Source organism: Etheostoma cragini, chromosome 23 (genome assembly GCF_013103735.1).
Source record: "Etheostoma cragini isolate CJK2018 chromosome 23, CSU_Ecrag_1.0, whole genome shotgun sequence".
Lineage (NCBI taxonomy): Eukaryota > Metazoa > Chordata > Actinopteri > Perciformes > Percidae > Etheostoma > Etheostoma cragini.
In genome coordinates this window covers 11,595,319-11,614,493 of record NC_048429.1, presented here as the reverse complement: position 1 = coordinate 11,614,493, position 19,175 = coordinate 11,595,319, and the positions used below count along the sequence as shown (strand labels likewise).

Sequence of the window (19,175 nt, the reverse complement as noted above, 5' to 3'; positions counted from 1 at the left end):
TCTGATAAGTTAATAATCAATTATTAAAAGTAAAAAAACTAAAAAGTACATATATTTTATTTATGTGTTGATTTTTATTTAAACGTTCCTGTCTACAGACATGTACAAATCAAAAAATAAGTTTAGTTTATATACGCATGATCTAAAAAGACATAATAATATGATAAACATAAAATAATTAGGCAAAACACATATAGGCTGTTGATCTTTATCACATTACATCTGACTTCCTCAGGTTTCATATTTCTAAGAAGCTAATTCTCCATCTTTAAACATGACTGAGGCTCTGACATGGAAGATTACTGTGAGAGAAGGTGACTTTCACAAACACGTTTAAGTCATGGAAGCATGGAATGACTACAAAATAAAAGCCTTAGTAGACAAAACATTTCATTACAACTTATGTGTGAAAAATACTGTATATGTCAAAATCTAACAAACTCAGATTTATTTTAAATCACGCATGTAAATTATACATAAACAATCGCAGCCCAGGTGTCACATCCATGTAAAAAAGATGGAAAAATGCTTTGTAATTAACGTTAAGGATTTAAAGTTAATTTGTCACTCATACTAATTACAGAGGCTTTGCGGGCGGACATACTTAGATAGTGATTCTGATAACAAGTAGTCTTCATACCCAAACTAAATTATCTTTGGTGTCATCATTTCAAACTGGCACATTTTGACACAACTTGTTCATTCTTCCCTCTGATCTGCGATATGTCAAACAGGGAAATGATGCGTTCATGAAGTATCGACTTGTTGGGAATTAATATCGTTAGTTGATGTAGGAAATGAATAGAGATTAATTTATTACTAAAGCACGTTTTAAAAAACATTCTGTTTATTTTTTGTGTTTGGGGAAATGTTTCAAGTTTTTTCAAATCAAAAGGCTCAAGTCCGAGTGAAGTCACGAGTCATTAGTGTAGAAGTCTTTCCTGAAATTCCCGGGTAATTCTCGAGTAATCTCAAGTCATCAACTTTGTGACTTAAGTCTGACGTGAGTCCAAGTCATCTGACTTGAGTCCACACCTCTACAAATGACATTCAATTTGAAAAGAATGAAAAAGAATTGAAGTAATTATACATGCTAGACTCACACATGTTGGAGCATGACACCTGAATAATAAAGACAAGGATTTCACATGAATCCTCAACATGAGTAATGTCATGAGCAACATGATCCCACAAGTAAGGTAGTTCAACTAGTAGTTGTTGACAGTTCTTAACAAAACAAGTCAACAGCTATGCTAGAAGCTTTGTAGGTAAGGTAAAATACCAAGGCTAACATTCTAATGTATGGAAAGTTTAATGTTTAACGTCCACCATGTTTACAATCTGTTTTAATGTGTAAGCATGCTAACGTTTGGTAATTAGGACTAAAGATGTGCAGTTAAGGCTGATGGGAAAGCAGTTTTCCAGGTATTTTGTCATGAACTAAATTATTTTCAAATCCAGGATTAACATACGTTTGATTTTCATCTGTATGAAAAGTGAAAGAGTAGGGCCAGATGACAGTGCCAACACAAACCAAAGTCTGCAGTTATATCTAGGGGAGGCGAGAGGAGATGAGAGGAGAATTTATATGTCTAGCAGATATGGAGTCACAGCTGTGCAGGTGTCCAGGTGAAGAGAGGTATTCCAGTAATCTGGAATGTGAAGGCAACACAGGCACAAAGCCTGGCCTTTCTAGTTGTTGCATCAATGGAAGGAATTATTTTGTCCACCTGCTACAGTTGTTGGTATGTTGGAGAACTCATGAACCACTTCCACTCTTTCAGCAGTCGCATGCCATTTTATTTGGTTTATCCGAAATAATATACTACCTTGGAGACTACAAGACACACAAGATCCAAATGCTACAGGGAAATATGCTATTGTGAAACAATAACTGATTACATAAAAAAATAATCATATTAGTATAGTATAATAGTATTTTGACATAAGCTGTCTTCACCTTTCAATATTTAGTAAGCCAGACTACAAATGTAGGGCTTCTAGTCAAAAGTTAAAGAAGACAAAAATATAATTTCTCCAAATTCTGACAAAATAGAGGTTTTTTTCAGACATCCTCTCTTCAAATAATGTCATGGGTCTGCCACACGTGCTTGAAACATGAATCACCTCTCTTTCACAACAGAAATGACTGCCACACAACCTCTGTCTCTGCAAATAGCTTAAAGCTGCTGTATGGAGTTTTCTTGGAACAAAAAAACGTTATGTTTACACTTAGTGTTTCACGAATTTCCTGCATCATAAAACATTTGCAAAGTTGATTTTTTTTGCGTTTACATTGGCTAGCTAGCAGTCCTCAGCCCTGGCTTATGCTGCTGTATTGCTACATTTTGCCCCATAGCACCACTAGTGGTGCCTTGCTCCAAAAGCACCTTGGCAGCAAGGCACCCCCACAAATTGCATGTAGCTATAGGACAAACTACTGTGAATTGTCCATTTATTATAGTAAGGGATGCTAACTTGACAGGATACGAACACACTTACACTTAAAGACAGAGACAGAAGTCTATTGGTTTAGTCAAAAGCTAAGATATAATGGTATCTAGTATTTGGTGTGTAAGTATTTTTGGGCGAAGAAAGCATGATCATTTTATGACCGTTTTATCACACAGATAACGCTTCTGCAGTAAAACAGAGAGGGAGAGAGAAATAAAGAGAGAGATACTGCATGCCTGTAGGTATTCCACACAAACAGCTGTTTTGGCTGAGGCTCTGGGGACAGTTTGAGATGGATAAACCTAACGTTTTCTGCAAGGGTAAGGAGTCTCCTGAGATTAGTCTGACAGGGTGGTTAAAATATGTTCAGCCTGTGTGTGCATCACTATAAACAGTATTTAACAAACAGGATTTACATTTATAGATGTATTTTGTGTGTATTTATGTAAATGTGAGCAGAGGAGGTGCATAGGAATAAACACATGCTTTTTAATTTGTTTCCACTTTAGATAAGTGTGAGAATTTATGCTTTTCATAAGTGTAATACAGAAAATACGTATGGCCACTGCAAGTGCAGTATGTGTGCGTTTATGGTACAGTAACTGTATGTACATGTGTGATATCCATCACCACCTCCAGTGCTGTGTTTGGAAAGCTGGCCATGTGGTTGTGGTTCTCTGTGCTATGTGTCTCCTCTCACACGTCCAGGCCTCGGCAACATTAACACGTTTACAGATCCAGGATGCAGAGCGGCTGTGGATGAGCATTCATAAATTCACTGGAGGTTTTTGGCGCACCGAGGCCAAGAATCTCTCTTTTATTTCCATCTCTGCTCGTTCCTCTCTCAGCTTCATCTTTCCCAGCCTGCCTTTTGGAGCCTGAACGATACATTGGTGCGGCGATAATATTAACTGTCACTTATCATCAGAAATTTTAATTGCCGTTTGAACTTGGGAAATTATAAAATATTGTTTCTGTAATGACCTTTTGTTTGCATAAGCACAACAGGCTGTAAGCCAGCAGGACCTTTGTCCAACTGTCCATCTGACCCAATGCAGTAAACCAGGCTAATGTTGTTCTTTTTGCTAGCGCAAAACCAGAACTGAGCCCATAATGATGACACCAAACAATCAAGTTAACATGAGGATGCATTTTAGATTTAACACCATAGATGGAAAAATCATGGATTAACATAAAGCAGCTTTCTGAAATTGTAAAAGGCCTTTCAGTAACATTAGCTTATCATGTTAGCGTGTTCAATTTGCTTGTCACTCAAGTGAGGCACTCAAGGCCTTGTGAATAAACGGAAGCAACATAGTTTAGATTTAGGCTACATTGGGTCGTATTAATTTGAACAAATCTGTTCAGGTTGCAGATTGTGTGAGTTCTGATTTGTGCTGTAAAGAAGTTAACATCTCTAGTATGGAGGTAACAGAAACTGCAGTACAGAAATGCCAAAGATGTGTGTGCAGGCAGCATTTTTTCTAAAGCTAAAAAAAAAAGTTTTCTATTTTTAACATATTCAGTATGTTTTGTTTGTAGTTGCTGATACTATTTGATACTAATTCAATTTCCAGTTTGTAGTTTCAAATATTCTGCTATATTAGCTGTTAGTGTTAAAAGTGTTGTTACTGGGTGCCCGGATAGCTCAGTTGGTAGAGCGTGCGCCCATATATGGAGGTTTACTCCTTGATGAAGCAGGCCAAAAAATAATAAATAAGGCAGAATCCTTAACAATACCATCTGTTGTTACTTTTAAATATGAATATCAGTCTCAAAAATCCATAATTTGGTCGCCTATACAGTGTTTGCTCATGCAGTTTTCTTTTCTTTTACTCTCTCCCTTTTCTCACAATTTCAAACTCCTCTTGGACCACAATGCAGTAGCTTAGCCAACAGCTGTTCAGCTACAATTTGAGAGATTCAGGGTTGGTTGGGTATGAATTCAGCTTAGTAATTGGTTTAAATTCATAGGATTTACTTGCGTCCAAGCAGCCGAACCTCTTTATGTATCTGTCTATGTCTGCATTTCATGCCACAGTGTGAATATGAACCACAACAGCTTCTGTTGTCAAAGCTGAAGTCTTCAGCTTCGACTATATTCTAGGCAACACAATAAATTGGCCAACTGCATCCAACCCATGCTTAATCTCAATACCATCTGCTTTCCACTCACACTCTACGTCCTCCAAAACAAATCTTTGAAAAGTGTGGCTTCGGCTGAAATGAGGAAAGATTTTACTGAGCATGAGCAGAGGGTTTTCATAAGCAAACCTAAGAAGCTCATGCCACTGTGGCAAGTGAAATATGGTGCAATAATGTGCTGATGGTTTGGGGGGTTGGGGCAAGAAATGGGCTACAATCCTAGAATGCCACAGATGCAATGTCATTAGTGACTTTGGTTGTGGCGATCAGACACAATCGTCCCTCAAATCGCCTTGAAATCTCCTTTGAGCTGACTTTAGCTTTCTGATAGAAGACGAACCAACGAGGGGAAATTTCACATCGGTGTGGGGAAAAGACATGAAGGTTAGAGATGTTAAGTTTCCATTTGGTGAAGAAAAAGGAGACTCCTGCATTCCCAGACAATGGTTCACATTCCATAACACGTCTCTGTGGCCTGTGAATCATACACACTGAGACAGACTGAGTAAGGTGGGCGCGCGCGCGCACACACACACACACACACACACACACACACACACACACACACACACACACAGACACACACACAACCAAGTAAATCTCAATGGAATACCTTGGATGCATTATAGTTTACAGGGTGGAAGCAGGTTTCACTAAGCACTGCTGGAATTAATCAACCACTGAGTTTATTAAGTCATGACTAAAAAACAACAATCAAAGTAGAGAAAAAAAACATCCTCATTTACTCCATTAATATTTTAGTCTAAAACTTAACAATTTAGGCATATCTGCTTCCGATCAGCACCACAGCTGTCAACAGATGTTGATTAAAATGTTGCAAAATCTGATAGTGACATCACCTGTATCTAGCCGAGCCCCGCTTAACTTGGATTTGTTTCTTCTTTCAATGATACATTTGAAGACCAACTTCCTGGATGAACTTCGACCCACTGTACTTATAATTGTGCACATACAGTTTTCCTGTGCAATGAGAGTTTATTAGCAACACGTTGACCAAGCGTTCAGTTTTGAATCCAATATTAATTGGTTTAGATAATCTGGCTTGACTCTTTTTTTACAACTACTCTGATTGTGTTTCTTGCTCTGTTTCATAGTGATGACTCCATGTTCCCAGATCTTAGTAATTACTTATCACAGCCAATAAAAAAGATGACGAAACTACAATACGTAATACCTTAAAAACTGTACTTATTAAGTTATGTTCGACTCAGCTCTAACTATCATGACACAGTCTTATTTTTTTAAACAGCATGTTGTGATAGCCTCATGACAATAAATAGCATTTGTTTCAATTATCTTTCAACTGCCAAATCTCTTTTGGGAAGGAAGCCTTAGTTGGATACTTTCTAAACTCTTGTGTTGCCCTGATTAAAACAAATTACTCTCTACGTAGCATTCTTCAATCGTGTGTTTTATTTTCCACTGTCAGCCAGATAACCTCACTAAACTTTGAGCACACTGTCATCTATCGAATATATTTAGACTATGATGTTCAATGTTCTTTTAATAATTTCTCCTCTCACGGTCCCACACAGGGATGGGAGTTTTTTGCCGCCCACTACACAGGCTGCATGAGATCTCAAGGTATTACGACCTTTCACTTCTGTGGAGCGAAAGCAGAAAACACCTGCGCTTCACCAGCCGGCGTTCCCCTTCAGGTTGAGAGTGTGTTTATGTCTTTAAACCTCACGCCTGAAGCTAGGTCACACTTAAATTGTAATAAAAACATTTCCCCAACATGCCATATCCATCAAAACAGCAGGTTTATCACACTGATAGTCCATTTGAATTGAAACATACCATCTGTATTCTTATTTTGGGGAAATCTAACTAAATCCAGCTTCAGCTAAAAGTTTACTTGAAGCCCTTTAAAGGTAACCCTTGAAATTAGATGATAAATTCGTATTTGTCAGCTGCAGATCCAATTTACCACATTAAATAACTGCCCAAGAGAAGTTCATATAGCAGTTGACTGGAAAGAATGGTTATAAAACATTGTTCCGACTTTTAAATTGTGGTTTTAAGAGGGACATTTGCATTAGAAGTTGGATTCTTGCTGCCCATATCATAAATAATACTGTAAAAAGGCAACTTATTTGTGAAACAGCAGCAAGAGCCAGCACTATTCCTCTCCGGTCTTTGACTTTTAAAAGGCTTGCGTCCCTTTTAAAGTGCAGTTTTAGATGCTACACCCACAATCAGGCAGAATAGGGAGAAAAAGCATTCCAAAAAGTACAAATCCCACACAAAATAGGGATGTTTGTACGGCATCAAAAGGCTACTGCTCCCTGGCTGTGCTCCACATGACCAAATATGGAAAGAAAAAATGCTGCCTTTTCCCGTAACCAAACTGGGAAAAAAAGGGGGGGGGGGGGGGGGGTTCCTTTGCATGCTGCGTGCACAGCAAGATAGAGCTCTCACACTCACTACACAGTGGTCGCAAAGTTGGCTCTCTCTCAGAACAGCATGACTGATGGTGATGTTGGACCTGTCGTGACAAATCAGCGAAAACTGTTGGGCTGACACACACAAACACACACACCTGCACGACTCAGGAGTCAGGAAAGAGAGGCACACCGATCCTTTCACTACGCTGACATTTCATTTTTAAACACACACAAAAGCTTTCTTCACTTTCACATATGAGCTCTATACTGGAGTCCCAGCCGTGCACTTTGAATCAGAGCCCCCCTGGAAGGGAACATTCCTCTTGGTGTAAAAGCAGCCGTCTCAAACGCCACAGTCCTCTGCCTAAGTTAGAAACAGTTTGTTTATCTGCCCCCCCTTGCTATATGAAGACTCTGACATTCTCCTGCCACTGCCGCACTGCAAAAAATATGTGGGTGTGTCATTTTGCAAGAAACTTATCAAATTATTAGGGACATTTTTGGAGTGTGTGTGTGAACCACCAGCAATGGGGGAGAGAAAATGGGGGGAAAAGCCTATACTCAGCACAGCACAAAAGAATTCTTGTACACAGCATATGAAGCTCCAGCTAGCAGGCACTTAGCTTAGCTAGCCCAAAAATCGGGACATTGGGAAACAGCTAGCTTGGCTCTGTGGGATTGCGTAATCAGTTAAAAAATTCAAATGTATAAACGTATATTTCTTGTAACAGTTGGTCTTGGTAATGGAGAATGGACAGCACATTTTTTGTATATACTTCTTATATTTTGCAAAAAATATATATCTTCTTACAATCTTAAAGAAAAGGTAGCCATTTCGCAAATACACTTCTAGCAGTGAGTTGGATGACAACATTCATACCACTCTCATCTCTGTTTGCAACTGTACGAAGCTAAAACCAGCAGGTGATTAGCTTAGCTTAAAGACAGGAAGCAGGGCGAAAAAAAGGGTCTGTAAGTAAAAGAAATCACCTAGCTTAATTTGTTTGTCTAAAACCGTGTGACAGGTAAGTGTTACCGTTTCTTCCTGATACAAGTCTTTATGGATAACCAAGCTAATTACCTGTAGCTGCATCTCCCTGAAGTGAAATAATCCGTTGATTGATGGTACAAAAGTTTCACTAGCATCATGACAATATCAATTGAGTCAAATTCTAATTTGCTGCCCAGCAATGAACAACGTCATTAACAAGCCATTCCAGCTCTTTCCTATCCTGTTACCTCAGGATCCAGGCGGTTTTATTTTTCACCACTGCAGCGCTCTTATGTAAGCACCTCTTTGCAAAATACATCACATATTCTGGTGGAAGTTATCCTGAATAACACATAATCTAAGTAAATATGCACCCATGCACTTGACATGCAATGTTAAAAGTCTGTTGTGTAATTACACAAGGAAATTTATAGTCAAAACCTTCATCTTTTTGTCACTCAGAACCAAATGTGTTGTCAGAACATACATGCTATCAAGGGCCAAGACTGTATGAAAACCACATTATAATAGTATAAAACAAACCAGGACTACTGAATAAATACATGCAATTCTTCCACATCATTTCCCTCTCATAACAAACCAAAGTTATGATGAATACACAAGGACAACATCATTGAGTCTTTCATTACCTTAGGGCACACTGTGACTTTTAAGTCTATTAAATAGGATTGTAAATAAATAATGACAGACAGATGCTGTATGAAGCTAATGACAAAGGAGGTGATAGTAATCTCAATGAACAGGTCATTTAATGGTCTTGGAAACCTCTTGCATCATTGGCAGGGTTTTCTCACTTTAGGCAATGCACACCAGGACATGTGACTTGTCGTGAACTCATTCCTCATCCTTCTCTCAGCTCCATTTCCAAAGGAAAAGCAGGCTCCTCTTGTTTCTTTAGGAGATCCCGTCTTGACACCTGCCTTTTGTCAGAATAAATTAGGCCTGGGCAGGAGTCTGTCTCTCCTCAACAGGACATTAATCTGCTACTAGTAAGCTGACCAGACAGACTAGTGGAACTAGAGTGCTGATATATGGCAGGTTTTAGTCCAAGCACTGCTACTGCCGACACTGCAGCGACAGAACAGTTTATCCAGCTGATGGCAATAAAGCAGAAAAAAGATAAAACAAGTCGGAACAGAGCAGAAAAGACCCCTACTACGCTTAAAATCCTTGCTTTCTTTCATATCTGTGAGCTAAAGTTCAGCTCTTATAACCAGAAACTGAAAGCGCGCCTGGCAATAAGGCCCCCAGGCAAGATCCCGAACTTGTACTTTTTTTAATAAGTAAAAGTCACTCGGGATATACACCAAAGCTCAATGACTAAAATGTAAAAGTATACGTGATTAGCATGATTCACAGCAGCCCTCAGCCTCTGGTATACGGGCAATAACATGACATGCTGGAAACATTAAGTGGAACATAAAAAATGTATTTCTCATAAAGCTTGAGAGGTTCCTGATGTGTTTCTCTATGGCAAAAAATGGATTTGCTGAACATTTGTGACATGCTTCCTATAAAAGCCACATTCTTGTCATGTTGGACGCGTCGCTCTCCGTGGCCGGAGAGAAATTACACTTTGGTGAAAGAAGGAGAAAAAACGTGAGGGATAAAAAAAAGAAAAAAAAAAGGGAATATAAACGGCATAGTGATTAACGTGGCTGGCTCAAATCACACTAAGAGAGAACGTCTTCCCATCATACCTTACATGGAAACATACATGGGGTTAGAGTGAGGCTTAAACGCATGATGCAATGCCCCCACATACTGAGAAAACATGACAGCTGAGTGCAAACCCTGACACAAGTTTGCCTTTAGCAGAGCACATATTTATTTAAATCTCTCCAAATGTCATAAATCTTTATCTCTGTTGCCTTGTTTTAACACACAAGTCAGTAAATCACAGCAGCGGAATGCCAATTTTTTGAAGCGTGCTTCGAGGCTTTTCAAGGGTATTACATGACACGGTATTTTTTCAAAATAAGGGGCTGCATTCCTGGAGATAGATAGGAGATGATTAAGGAGCGGGTATAAGCGTAGTAGGGTTGTGGGTGGGGTGGTGGGCATGCGGGCAAGATGACCTGATCAGGAGGGACTATTCACAACAGTGCTTTCAGTTCATACAGGCAAAAGCACAGCCAGGACACTTGCAAAAATACACACATAAAAAGGAATGGTAAAAGAGAGATTTTCAGAGCAGACACCCAGGCATGTTTTGTTTTAATTGTATGACTCTCTTGCTCTTTCTCTCTCTCTCTCTCTCTCTCTCTGCGTATTCATGCAACCCTGACATTTTCTCAGAGAGTTGATGCGGGGCCAAGCCAGTTAATGGTGGAGCTGCTGGGACTCATAGCCAGGTGTGGAAACTGCGAGATATCTCTGATCAGTATACTCAGCAGACAAGTTGATAAATGGGCTTTAATGGACACTGACTTAGAAAAGAAAATTTGTGGGGTTTTTTGACGTTGAAAGGCATTCAACAGGATCAAGTTACATTGCACACTTAGGTCTATACCTGTTAGGCTCCCTTAAAGGTACTTTACACAGTTATGTCTGTAGTCTGTGTTTCTCTCCAAGATGTATTATGAGTATCCTTAAACTTTTATAAGCATTTAAGCTGTGAAAGGCAATTTGTTTTTGACATCATTGGGAAAAGATTAAAAACCTTAACATATTGTAATTCAAGTGGTCTAAGCGATAACTAGACTTCTACATCTCCTCTTTGCTTTATTTATAGACTTTAGAAAGTCTAGCCTGTGACAGGAGACTTTAGCCAATCACAAGTAGAAAGCATTCCGATTGGCTGTTCTGCACATAGGTCTAGCTGCGGGAAGAGATTTCATTCTACTTCAAATCCTGCAGTTTTTTGCTCTCTACCTACTGCGGCTTTCAATGATTTTTTGTGGCCACTTGAAGGCAAAGAATTGCGAAACAGCTAACTATTTACGCGTTCAGCAGATCATGTGTCATGTGTATGGCCACGTGGAAATGTAACTCCATAATTCCATTTTCTTTTAGCTAAATGCTTACTGTCGGTGCGTTTGATGTTAGGCAGGTAACTAATACAGCAGCCTGCGCCAACAAAAAACAAAGCTAATCAAAACAGTATACCTGCGGGCTGCAAAAACCAAACCAACAAGCTGAAAAAACTGTTTACGTCCTACGTATGACTGAAACCTAGGTTTTGGCCATGAATGTAGGAGACACTATCTTGCACATTCGAGTTAAACCTTTACTTCTTAATTTCTTAAAAATTGTAAGGGCTAGAAAGATGTGCTGAAGGTTTAGTGCATGATACAAATGAAATAGAAAGTTCAGCCAAATACAGCATTAACAAAAGGTTTTACCTTCTCTGTTAACAACAAATGTCTATACCACTTAGCGCTTCAGCACGACTTTCTCACCCTTAAAACAGCCTAACTAAGAAGTAAAAGTTGAACTCATACCTACGAGATAGTATCTCCTGCGTAAAAGAAGTTTAAGTTGTACGTCAGACTTGAACCTAGGTTTTGGCCGACGGGATGCCAGAAAAAAAAATTCAGGGCTTCCATAGGGAAGCTGTCATATGTCAGATGACATATGACTCTGAGCAACACCTTTTACACCATAAACAATCGTTTGATCCCTAACGCAACTTTAAGGCTTGAAAGCATTTCCTTTCTGATAAAATGTTTTCAAAGCAGATTTTTTTTTAGCTAACAATCATCTGATTTCCTGCCTTTTGCGCAATGTTCCTTTTTTGCTGTTTTCATCACTAACTGTTGAACAGCTTGAAAGCTTTGCATATTGTTTGTCTTCTTCTTTGTGTTTTATGTCTTCCATGCACTACACATTTGCATGAATCTACCACCCTCTACAGTCAGCAGAAATACATTTAGCATTGCATTGATAGGAAAAAGTGCAATACTACCTTTAGGTCTATCTAAGAGATTAAATTCAATACTTCAGGTATTTTACTGTAATGCTTTTCTCTAAGTGTAAGCTGGTACATATCAAGTGTGCAGCCAGCACAGGGAAGAAAACTCTAGTTATAGGAAGGAGGACTGTAATAGAAAAAGCCAGAGCATAGCTCTTGACAAAGGACTGCAGAAGTCAGCACAAAATTCCGTGAAGTAAACCAGTCCTAATCCCAGTCCACCTACAATGGTTGACAGATATGATGCCAGGAACTAGAAATGTAAAGCTCTTTCATTGAGACGAAGATGAAATCCCAACAGATATCATATCTCTGTGGAAAATATGGCATTTTTTCCGATCTTTCAGTGGTCTGTTGGATCATATTTTACGGTATTAAAGCATTAGCATTGCTTTTGAATGAGCGGATGCACATTCTCTAAGTGACAGAGAGCTCACCTCTCCTTCCAAAAAATACATTCCACTCTCCTCATACCTCAAATCCTTTCAGGGCTCTACAGGGCTAAAGTTTACTAGCTTTACCAGATCTCATTTTCGTGCATGGCTGTGCTGGCTGTTATTATTAGTGTGGCGGCCAGCCAGCTACATCTACTGTTCCCCCTCGAGGTGAAAGACCCAAGCCGGGGTCTTTAATCTGTAGGTATACAGTAGGTAATGTATGACACCTTATACTCTACACTTTCTGCAGGTGTGTTTGTACTGTTTTCATTGTTTCTGTCAGTCTAATAAAGGTAAAAGTGACTGCCAGTGCAAACACCAGAGATCTTCTAATCTGCCGTATACAGTGACAGAGACGCGATTGTCAGTAGAGCGTCTTGAACTGTGTCCTTCAGGAGAGTTACCCCCAGTCTGTCTCTTTTTCTTCTCTTTCTGTGGTTATGTGACTTTGGACAGCATTGCCAGAAATTCCAGGAAACCCTAGAGCTTCATGAGACATAACAAAGCTCTCTCTTTCTCTCTCTTCCTCTGTCTTCGTCTCTTTCATTGAAGATTACACTTTTTTACATGTTTCTCAGTCTGCCTTTTGCCGGCCTGCAGCTCATTCTCCCTGGGAGTGTAAAGTAAATGTATTCAGTGGCTGATTAACTCATATCATTCTATTTTAAATGGTGAAATGTCTTACTTTAAATGCCTTTGCTAATTCTAGACCACGGATTATTTAGACCATGGTAGATGCGATCATTGAATGCCATTAGCATGATGTGGCATTTACCACTAAATTGAGGATAAAATTCAGCTTTAGAGGTTAATATATGTGCGGTACTTAAGCCTCCTAATTCCTAAATTTATTAGAATAACACATATCTCAGACAGCCATGAAATTGTAAATAATTGAGCGGTGCTCTTAGGAAGCTTCTCTGGTTGCTCCGTTGAAGTTGCTGCAAGCTTTTTTTAGCTGATGGCAAAACTGGAAATAAGATTTGGTTCACAAAGCAGAGCTAAATGGGAATACATCCAAAACCACAGCCGTCCCCCCGGCAATAATCTGTCCATCGGGTGTTCATCCATCTCCTTGTGCTTGAAAATGGTCTCTTCCATGTGGGTTACTTCTTCTCTCAAATACATAGATGCATGTCTGAATGCCCTCATACACACACCTACAGACATACCTATTCACCCCTCCCACCTCCCACCTTGTGTTTATGTTCAGAGCTTGAGTGACTGGTATTTCATTTCGACCTGCCCGGAGCCCTTTTGCACAGTTTGGTTTGGCCGGTGTACCATTACTGGTCATTAAGTCTAACCTGAACTAATAGGGGCCTATTTTCCAAGGTGGTCTCCCAGGTGGCTGTCACAGAAGTGAGTGGCACTGCGGGACTCAGGGCTTGACTTAGGCACACTGAGTCTCGTGAAAAATCTGCCGGGACGCAAGCCAGACTCCATCATACACGGGACGCAGACTCTTTGATAACAAGAACACATTGTTCTAGGGGGGCGTCTGGGTGTTTTGTTTCTCATTAAGGCAGGTTTAATGAGGCCAGCCAGAACGGGCACCCCATCCCTCTATGCATTATTTCTGCCTTCTTCAACATCTTATCCAATGAACTATCACCATCCGCCTAAAAACATTTGCTCAACCCATTTTCTTTCAAATTCATACCAAACACCTAATTATGGTTTCTGCTTAAGATTATGTATAGCCCTTATGAATAAGACCAAAAAACATAAATCAATATATTTAAGCCCCCAAACTGTAAGTTGAGCTTGACCGATGTTATCTTAATGGAGACATTTTAGTAACAGTGAATATATTGGCATTGTAAAAATAAAAAAATTGTTAAAATTGCCATAAATGAATGCCATTTTTAGGTCATTTAGATACAGTGTTGCCATTACAGAGTTTGTCCACCAGAGATCACAAGTTTCATGCAGTTCCACCAAAATGCTCATTCTATGAAAAAAAACTAATTTAAGAAAAATTTATAAACGTTCATTAGTTATGCATTTATGAAAAATATGACTATTTGTAACACATCAGGGTTGTTTTAAACTTCAGATTCTCACATTGTTACTGGTCTCAAAAATCCAGTATCAGTCAGGCTAAGGAGCCAGTTTCACTTGTTCCTAAATATCATAACTAGGACTAAAATAAAATAAAATAAACTACTTGTTGCCTATCCACATATCAAACTTATACACCATCACACACCACCAAATGATGCCAATACTCGATGTTCACTGCTTTTTATCTGATAATAGAAGGATGGTTACAGCAAAATTCTCCCTATGTCTAGGGAGGACTGTAGGACTTAGTGTTTTCATATAAAGACAATTATATTTAAGTAGTTACAGATATCTAAACAGATATCTCATTTCAACATAAAGTTGTTGATATGTTTTAGCTGTGCCCTCCTTCATATGACATGTGTCATCATTAATCAGAAGAGAAGGAGCCATTAGTCTGAATACGAGGGTAATTAATCCACGCTCACACTTCATTAGACGTCATGCTCAATTTGTGCAGAGAGCTGTGTACTGGGTAAATAAGCAGAGACGATGGGACCTGGAGCTATTATCCCCGCCGAGGTGCTGCTCTAAGAAAGCTTTCATGTAAACATACACATAGTCGAAGTGGCTATTACAACTCAAATTGAAAGATGATTTTCGTCTACATCAAATCATTGTCTTTTTAACATAGGAAATTAGTGAACTCTGCTGTCTGATCAGAGGATAATCGCAGAGGATGGATGCATATGTATCTCAGTCATGAAAGATGTGACTGGACTTCGGCATTAAAGCTGAACCGTAAGCCTCCAACAAGGTTAAACTGCAGTAGGGCATATAATATGAATCAGCCCTTAGTTTAATAAGTACCATTTGGCTGTCACCTCGGCAGCCGTAGAGCTGCTCTATTACAGTAAAGGCCCTCCAGTCCAGAGCAGGGATTTTTCAATAAAAACCTGACTGAGTGTTTCACCCAATCACCACTGGCAGAGCTCTGATGAGGTAAAGATCTCGCCTTTGCCAGCCTCTGTCCCTGCGGAGGACTGTCTGATTAAAATGGTTTTCTAAGGCCATATTTTTGTTCTTCTTGTCCCCTTGCCAGACCCGAGTTAGAGTACAGAGAGAAAAATTGACAAATTACATAACGCATACTGAAATGAATCCACAAAAACAAATCTAATCTATAAAAGGTCTAAAAAGGAGCCAAATGAGAGCATTTGATTTTTACTTTTTTGAGAAATAGTTGGTATCGTCGCCTCAAAGACCCAAACATAGACACATACACCTACATTTGTTAAGAGAGGAAAAGGCTTTGCATCTTGATCTTCCGCCTAAATCACTTTCACCCCCCCACCCATCCTAACAGGGCAGTGACATGTGAAGTGGAAAGAAATGGCAACAGCGGAGTGGCCCATTAAAGACGGCTTTCTTAGTCTCCCGTCCTCTTTCCTTGCGTGTAATGCATTCCTGAGCAATCCTTGGAGGCTCATATGTAAATGCCTGAGTATGCTTCTGATTAGGAGGCACAAAGAGTACCCTCTATAAATGCACTCTTAAACAATTACCGCTGCTCCCGACTGCATCCCTGACACAGACCTCAGACTGTGCTGCTGCCTGACGTGCTTCGCTATAAAACCCATATGCAGAGTCTGATTTTAAATATCAGCTCAAGAATTTCTTAAGAAACTTCACGATTCAATTACAATTTATTTTAGTGTTCAAACGAGTTGATACCCATACTTGTGAATTTCAAAAATTGGCTTAAGGTTGCTATTATAAATGATTTGATATCAACAACGTGTCATATAATTATGTGTTTTGGGAAAGGTGTTATTAGCGACGAGCCCACAGATCATGGTTATCTGAGCCGCAACTTTAAGGGTTTAGTTCACTCTCACCGCTCTTGTCATTGTCATTTTCAAATGCATCAGGTGGTATTTTTACCAATGAAGAAATTAAACTGTACAGTACCCAGGCCGACTACTGTATTAGTTTGTGTCTAGCTAATAACACCTAGTTGAGTATTTAGCTGTTCAAGAGCCTGATATTTACCTCAGAAGTTGGTGGGGACCAAAAGCAGAGCTACTAGGAGAGTACATGTTAGACTTAGAGTTGTCAGGTGACCAGAACTCCAATTCCAAATGAATGATAATTTTGCTGTTTTTGCTAACACATTTGTCATATCAACTCAAAGGGCGATATGTCACAAATGTGTTGTGCAAAAAACAGTTAATAATGGTTTAAGTCCCCTACAAAGCAAAAACAAATGCAAATAGAAAACATTTCCACCTTAACTGTGAGGACCTATATCCTTTTTTCTCAGTTTAATTCAATTTCTTTGGGTTTTGGCCTGGACACAACAAACCAATTTAAAGACATAACCTTACTGAACTTGTGACCATGTATAGGCCAGAAGTACTCAAAATTAAGGATATCTCATTGTCCCTGAGACATTAACAACAGTACCTGGGACGCAAAGATACAGTCTCTTGGACAATTCTGGGACAGTAGAGAAACTTATCATTAAGTTTATTTGTCATGGAACATATATAATTTTAATTGTTAAGTGTTAAAAAGGTGTTCAAAATAAAAGTTCAGAGTTTTTATGTAAGATATGTTCAAAGTGTATGTTAATTTCCAGTGCTACATTTGTTTGAATAGTGTAAAATAAACATTTACATTTCTTTTACTTGAAATGTAGCCATAGTTTAATTGTACTAGGACAAACTGTATTTGTTAAATATAGCTATTTGTTTCCCATTAAACTTGAATGTGTCTAAGTTGAAAGTATTTACTTTACTTACATTGAAATCGAAAACAAATACTGTTCCATTGATATGGAAATGCATGTTGTTTAAATGTATGCGATGGACGTAGAGGTTTATACAAAGAATTTAGACATCATGAGGTTAAGACCTTTGCTGGGAGGACATTTTTTAACTGGATCTCTTTAAGTGAATACTCCTGGTATACACGGAACAGTTAAGTTATTTATCAAGAAAAGAATTAGCAGAATCTATGGTGAAATCATCACCAACAGTTGAGTGAGACAATCTGACAACATTGTGTTCTCCTTAGATTTGATAACATAACCTAAAAATAAATGTTCAAATACCCAGCACTTGGTTGGAATAAAACCTACTTTCAACTTTGAAGCTTGTCCAAAGAATGAAACAGAATTACAATAGAAGTCTGACTAATGTTAATACCCATGTAAGGACACAGTGATTCTTTATGTGTATGAGGCAAGTCCTCACTTCCATCATCACCACATTCAAGCCCAATCTCGCTAGTTCTCACTCCCATGATGGCAGTCATCCAATGTAGACTCTCTAAGCTGTCCTTCACATTCGCCATACGCACTTCAGCACACCCAGTGCCTCTGTAGCCACAAGCAGAAATCCAGCAGGCCTATAACTGACCTGCACACTACCCTGTCTGTTTTCCCCTGTGCAACTGATAGAGTGGTTAACCTCGCTTACTGTGTAAACACATGACCTCACCGGTCATATGTTTACACTCAATAGTATTTTTCACACGCCGCTGGGATATACATCACCTTGTTACCTCTACGTTCCCTTAATTCCCCATTACCCTAAAATATGGGACTTTAAGATGGTGATTTGACAGGCTCTTGATTAGCCATGTTTGTTCAGTTTTGCGACGCTATGGGATGAAGACGAGAGGCTGGAAGGAGAAGGTGGGCGGGGGAGGAGGAGGGGAGGGGAGGTGAAGAGAGGACAGGGAGGAAAGAATGGAAAGCTGGCGAAGAGAACAAATAGGGTAAAGTGAGAATGAACGTTATAGTAATCATTTCTTTTTTGGAGAAAAGTGCTGAGATAGAATAGATTGGTGGTAAAAGAGAGGAGCTAAGGGAAAGTTCATGTAGCTGTTAGAAGAGAGACAAGTAAGGTGGTTTCTCTGCCAAAGGGATACAGTGTGCCCGTCTGAGATCCCAATGGGAGGACGCTGAAGAAAAACACAAGACCAATCAGCCAACAGAGACATTTCCTGTGCTTGTTTTATCAGATAAGAAGAAGCCCAAAGGCTAAATGTCCCTCTTAACAACGTTGTACACTTCTCTGAACAACCCACTTTGGGGAACGTAGGGGAGAACATGCATCTTTGTAGGATGACATCAGAAGCACTGCTTCGGAGCACTGACCTCACTCTAGCACAATCAATCATCCACAAAAACCATATGAAATGTAAACCACGTGAGTAAAAGAGGGTTTACCTTTTAAGATATGAAGCTAGGCTGCATCATGAATTAAATCATCACCCAGTAAAAAAAAAAACTAAAGATTTAGTTGAAAGGGAAAAAAGTACAATAGTCTTTTTTTTTTTTTAGATCTATGAAACTTCTGGCAGAGCTTGGCATCTGGCAACAAGCAGATGGCGGGCCAATGTGCCAATTACCAACACCGACATGCCATGCTGCCTATTAGGCAATCTGGCCTTGAGTGATAGCACTTTAAAGTCAGAAAACGACACGAGTGAGAGGCTGATCTAACAAATCCTCTTCATTAGAGTGTGACTAAAGCCCAGAGGAATTCAAACGCAGGTCTTTCATGCCCACATGACTGCTTCAGACAGGAGAATCAAAGTTTGGGAAATAGTTTGGAAAGATACAGATCCTGGGACGAAGGATCATTATGAAATTCTTTACACATGTGTATGTATTGAATTCGTGGCTCTAAAATAGCTTTGTAAATGTGGTTCACTTGAATCGGACAAAATTTGATGGTGAATTTTATATAGGCCGGGGTGTGGGGTCAACCAGAAGGGGGGGGGGGGGG

The 19,175-nt window shown here is 39.3% G+C and overlaps 1 protein-coding gene across 12 annotated transcripts in view; it reads right to left on the bottom strand.

The window, feature by feature from the left end:
- Window positions 1-19,175, bottom strand: part of cald1a (caldesmon 1a) — a 58,323-nt gene that overhangs the window by 35,040 nt on the left and 4,108 nt on the right. Inside the window, exon 1 of one of the 12 annotated variants that reach the window (XM_034863291.1) lies at window positions 7,048-7,072. The exons of the other annotated variants lie outside the window; for them this stretch is intronic. The gene's annotated coding sequence lies outside the window, so the exon portion shown is untranslated. Of the gene's footprint in view, window positions 1-7,047; window positions 7,073-19,175 lie in introns of those variants that run through there. 12 annotated transcript variants of the gene reach the window in all.